The sequence below is a fragment of the Mchenga conophoros genome, linkage group LG9 (genome assembly GCF_057382185.1).
Source record: "Mchenga conophoros isolate Kocher_MC1m ecotype Shallow Benthic linkage group LG9, M_conophoros_male_GT1.1, whole genome shotgun sequence".
NCBI lineage: Eukaryota > Metazoa > Chordata > Actinopteri > Cichliformes > Cichlidae > Mchenga > Mchenga conophoros.
In genome coordinates this window covers 7,834,990-7,840,989 of record NC_140534.1, presented here as the reverse complement: position 1 = coordinate 7,840,989, position 6,000 = coordinate 7,834,990, and the positions used below count along the sequence as shown (strand labels likewise).

At 39.7% G+C, this 6,000-nt stretch overlaps 2 non-coding genes across 2 annotated transcripts; both read left to right on the top strand.

The window, feature by feature from the left end:
- The first annotated feature begins 3,667 nt into the window (after positions 1-3,667).
- Positions 3,668-3,739, top strand: trnaa-ugc (transfer RNA alanine (anticodon UGC)). The gene has a single exon. It is a non-coding gene; the product is annotated as a tRNA-Ala (tRNA).
- Positions 3,740-4,847: 1,108 nt separating this feature from the next.
- trnag-ucc (transfer RNA glycine (anticodon UCC)) lies at positions 4,848-4,919 on the top strand. Its single transcript has one exon. It is a non-coding gene; the product is annotated as a tRNA-Gly (tRNA).
- Positions 4,920-6,000: the final 1,081 nt, after the last annotated feature.

Genomic DNA, 6,000 nt, shown 5'->3' with positions numbered 1-6,000 from the left:
AGATAATGAGTTGGCTTGTTTGCTCTGTAACGACAGAAAACTACGAGGGAGTCAGAGAATTGTGAGGTTTGAATTTCAGAGAGGGACCCAAAGGAAGTCATAAAGTTAATTCTCTAAGACAAGACAGTGGATGATTAAAGCTAAACAAACAATATTGTTCAGTGCAGGGAAGTTTGACAGGATGTTTGGCCAAGTAACAGCACAGAATCACGTCCGCTGGAAGGCATGGTGAAGTTTCTGCTCGCATTACTGCCATGAGGTTGCATTCAGGAATTAATGGTTTTCAAAGTCATTATGGAAAACTTAGCAAACAGAAGCTTGTTTAGACGTGCATTACTATCACTGGCATTCACTTGGAGCCTAGGAGCCGATGTAAGTCATTTATCTTATGACTTACATAAGATAAATGACTTACATGACTTACCTCTTTATTTATATATAAATAGAACAATGCATAATTTTAGATTACTTTTAGTTATTCGTCTATCTATTTTATACAGCTCATCCAAGCCTCTTCTCATCTGCCTGTAGTAGGTTATGACTCTTTAAAATGGGTACAGATTTGTTTAAATTCAGATCTATACTCTATGGACCAAACTGATATTAGCCATGTAAGCTCCGTCAATAAAACGTCCTTTTTTTCCCACCCTCCAAGTCACTAGTGTTAAACTTTTTTAAGGGGCCAAGACATTAAATGATCCTCTAAACACCTGCGATAAGCACTAATGTCAGGCTTTAAGTCTCTGGGCTTCTACAGTAGCATTATGTTAGAGTGTCCATTGTTAGTCACGGGTAGCTTACTGGCTTGTGCAGTATTAAACAACACAAACACAGAACAGGAACACCTTAATCACAGAGCAGCTAGGGCCAGTAATGTGATACAGAGGGATCCAAACTAGTGACCTAATGAGAGACATCTGTGATTTCTCTACTGTAGTCTAGCTGAAAATGTCACTCTCACACTTCAGCAGATTGGTTCTTTATAGTGAATGGAGGAAAATATATCTGACAATTGAACTCTAGGCTAAATGTACCCAACATGGACTTTCTGAAAAGGTGTCTAGGTAAGGCTTGATAAAATATCATGAACAACTGGGAGTGATTTCTTTGAAGAGTCTTTGGTACAAAATCAAAATTGAGAAAGAACATGTATTGAGGACCACCTGGCATAACTGCGACGCATTCTGTGCTAGTTTCTGTGTAATCGGGCCAACTAACATGTGTGAGGTCTGAGATGCACAAAGGATTCATTTTTCTAATGAGTGCTGACATTAAACTAATGTAAACTACTGGCTTGCCAATGTGACAATCACACCGGTGTCACCAGATGGGCTCTGTGAGAAAATACTGTACTTGAGATAGTACCAGTACAATTTTCCACATGGTGGCATGCAGAGTGGAAAGTCACCTAAAATCACAAAAGAAGGCTTTAAAGAGCTTTTGTGTTTTTGCTTTATTTGTGTCTGTGAATCTCACCCAGAGAAATACTCTGGAAACAGAGTTTGTTTTCCTGTATCTGAATGTTTTGGCTGTTTTTTCCTGCATTTCTCAAAGTGAAAGGGCATTGGAGTTCTGTTTGTAGGGTTGCTGTTCCCCCGGGTGTAAAGCCGTAGAGGCCATACCAGGATTGCTTCATCTGAAAACAAGCAGCCGTTCTTTGGTAAGCCCATGAAATCTACGTTGTTTTGGTTCACTGTGTCTGTTTGCCTTCTCTTAGTCCTAATATTCCAACTCATCACACAGAGAGGGAACCTGGCATGTGTATTCTCTTGGGCTATAAGACTATTCTGGAATTTGATTTCATTTTCATGAAATGCAGATGTATAACTCACTTTGTAAATCTTTCTGAGTGTGCGATGAAAGCAGGTACGTGTGCACATTTTTAGCATGTTCAAGTGATATTTACAAGTTAATCAAACAGTCTTCAAGAAATGGCACAGGCGTTGATACCTGCCTACAGCCTCATGAATCATACAGCCTGTGTTTGGGTTTCTGTTAGGACAGTGTACGGAGAGGTTTTCACCCACTGCAAACATGGTCCCATGTGCATCACTGAACATGGATGACAAATGCAATCGTGGAATACTAGTTGGTTGATAAGTCTACTGGAATAAGGATTGGAGTGACAGTAGAGTTCACGAGGAATGGGATAAGTGTGAAAACAATCAAAGATAAAAAATACAGCATGAAAAGTACAGACAGTGGACCTTTTCCATTGTTTTTAACACTCAGTTTCACTTCAGCTCATTCTATGTTATGACTTCACACTTCTGACGGACCAACAACAGCATCAACAAGAGTAGTCCACAGACCGGTTGTAGCACATGTTTTTGATACTACCCCCATCTGGCAACAAACACTCTCTGCAGGTAGGCAATTATCAATCAGAGTTATTATAGTCAGAGTCAAAAGAGCAAACCAATTCATGCGAAAGCAAATAAAGTCAGAGAGGTTTGCTGTCCTCTGAAGGACACAACAACATGCAAAATTTGTTGCCAGTGTAAGTTCAAGTGATCATTTCAGTGAAGTAAAAGTCTCTTTGTGGAAAAACATCACATAAGCAGCTGCGGAAATTTCAGTTGCTCTAAATGATGCCGTTCCATCAGGGCCATGCAGTAAATGTGCCCGCTGGCTTGTTCGTGGTAGCACAGACAGAGCTTTGTCGGCTTGACAGAGGAGCCCTGGCTCTGCTAAGAGTCCATATTTGTATGTGATGATGGAGCAACACAGACTTGAAAGAATAAAAACTGCTTCTTTTGTTATTTGATTTCCATCAGATGCTTGAATAATTCAGTTTTGGAAGGATTTGTTTGCTGTGACTGTTCGCATGAAAGAAGAAGAAAATATCATTTCTGAATTATTGTCCTAAATAACTTGTGCAAGTTCAGGTTGGTGGCACATCCACACACAGCAGCTCTAGACTCTAAAGATCGATGCTTTGTTTGCACCCAAAGTTCGGTTGGCTGCACGCACCAGTGCTGACAAGCTTAGTTGACCCTAACACAGTCACTCAAATATGTGTGCTGCAGGTTATCCACACTGTGCAGAGACATAAATGTGTACAGTTAAGACTGGGTTTGCACACTGTACTGCCTTTCCATCACATGAGTTTTCACTTGCTGCTTCTGCACTCGACACAAAGACCTCATTGTGACCAGCGGGATTCCACTGCTATAGTCCTAGGTGAGATTATACAAACACACTTATATGTGTGCTCTACATCAGCTCTAAAACGATCTTACACCAACATATAAATACTTGCATTATAGATTTTTGTAATGTCTAAATGCACAGAGCCACACAAAGAGGGTGCATGCTGTTCATTAGAAATACTGCAGGTTGGATTCACATTGCCTCTGCAAGAATCAAAGCCAATATTGCCATCTTGTGGAGAAAGCCCCATACAACACATTAAAATAGTTTAGAGATACCAAGTACATATGCTGTCATTTTTAAACAATAAATGTTTAAAATCTAGTTTGGCTTTACAGTTGAAAATAAAGTAATTTAGATTGTTCTTCTAAAAAAAGAGTTTAATTTCATACCCACAGTTGGTTCATCAAAACATTTCCATTAGTAAGGAAATTACAGGAAATCAATTTTCAATTGTCGCGCAATCTTCTCAAATTACACTGTCTGAGCCGAGTTGCCGAAAGCAGCAGGTCGAGGGGATGTAGCTCAGTGGTAGAGCGCATGCTTTGCATGTATGAGGCCCCGGGTTCAATCCCCGGCATCTCCATTTTCTTTGCCTGCAGTCCAGCGCACTGCTGCTCGAACTCCGAGCTTTCCTAAATGACACAAAAGATGGGTAGGGGAGAATATACGTCATGACACTAATCCCCTTAACAGCGTGACGCTGGTTGTCCTCCGTGTTGAAAGAGCAATGTCTCATTGGAGAAACCAAACAGCCACTTCATAAACGCAAGGCACATAGAAGAGCCACCTCAACAGGACAAGACTCAGCTGTACATCTGTATCTGAAGACCAAAGGTCGCTCTTTTGTGAATGCCAGTGTCTACGATTTGGACAGAGAAGACAGATGGTTTGAAAAAGGAGGGAAAGAAGCCACCTATGTCCACTGTGAACGACCATCTTTGAACAGAGGCGGTGGCTTTCCACACCAAGTGTCTGCCACCAATAATCCAGTTTTGAGATCCCTTCCCAGGCGCCTGAACGCCCATTCAAATCTTTGGTCATTTGACCTCAGTCATATGACAGAGCTAGGCAAGGTCTTCACCCGAAACCACTGTTGATAATGACCCACACCCGTCCACGGTTTCTCGGATGAGTGTTGAAACGTCTTCAAGAAACTTAAAGATGTCCCGACGCTTTTGTTTCCAGGCTCATTAAACAATGTGCTTAAGTCGGACTACAAAATGCGCATCTTAAACTCACCACTATGTGTTCTAACCCTGTTGAAACCCTGTTTTATGAAGGCAATTTAAACGAGAACAGCATGTGAAAAATACCATTTCATTACAAAGGTTTGAATTCTTAAGCAAAAGGAACATTTAGCGCCACATTTATGATCAGATTCATTTCTGCAGCATCGCAAAGACTTCTTTTGACGTTAAAAAGCTGCTAGACTTCCTGAAAAGACTCAGAGTAAGTTCTGTGTCTGAAAGGCGTGGGGTGTTTAGGATTGTTGTAATTGCAATAAATAAATTCATTACTTGTTCCAGCATGTTACCTCCCTAAATCAACTGAACTATAGAGAACGGTAAACACACTTTGATCAGTTAATATAGATCATCAACTTTAAATCTATGTTCTTCATACAACAGCGATTCACTTCGGAGCTCAGAGGTGTTTCGGTCAGTTAGTGTTTGATTTTCAGGGCATTCTGTGCGATGGTGGTATAGTGGTTAGCATAGCTGCCTTCCAAGCAGTTGACCCGGGTTCGATTCCCGGCCATCGCAGCGCTGGATCTTTTGTGTCTATCTTTGGCGCAATGTTTTTTGTTTTGTTTTGTTTTGTTTTGTTTTGTTTTGTTTTGTTTTGTTTTGTTTTGTTTTGTTTTGTTTTGTTTTGTTTTGTTTTGTGGGGGTGCCTTACTCTAATCTCATCACTGAATCAGTGTTACTGCAGTTAACTAAAACCAAAGTGATAACTAAAAGTAAATGTGAAAAACCGTTACCGTTTTTGAATGTTTTTATGCAGACTTTGAACGTCTACAAGCCTGTGAGTCTGTGTCTTGCCTCTGACATTATGCCCTCCATTCAAGAATAATTAATAAAGACAAAAACTGAAACTAAACTAAAACTAAACATCTACAAAAAATAGAAATTTTAGAAAATAGAAAACAGACTAAAAACTAAACTGAATTCAAATCAAAAAGTTAAAAGGAAATAAATATAAAAGCTAAGAAGAAAATACAAAACACCCTCTGAATTGTTTTGAAACAATTTAGCTGCTGTCTGTGTTAATCTGTTGGAAAATGTGTGGTTAACCTTCAGTATGAAAATGTATTTATTGATAAATGTCCTGACTTCCAAATAGAGTGAAAGTAGGAGCAAAAATTTTAATGCCAAAAAGTATGCATGATATGATGAGCATCAAGGTGAGGACATCCTGAGCACACTTAACCTCGTATTCCTGACAGCATAGTGCAGTCATAAAACCATGTGTCCAGCAGATGGTCCTCTTACTCTGTTCTGTCTCTGTCTGACTGTCTCGGGTTGCATAGGAAATTTTGTACATATCAATCACTTTGGTTTCAGATTGCCTAATATTTAGTAAGAACATCAGTTTGACAAAATCAAAGAGGATGCTGAACATAAAACCTTGCTAACCCTGCATGCAGTTAAAAAACAAACCGTATTGCAGTAAATAACACACAAGTACCATCTATTTTTCTTTTAATATAGCCATGCTTTCATATTGTTTATACCAAATTCTGCAATTCTCCAATCGTGTGTTGTGCAAATTTGGTGAAGCCCGTGTGAAATGTAGCTACAGTTTCCTGTTCTTAGGTAACAGGCGTGACATCCAGTGGGGTCT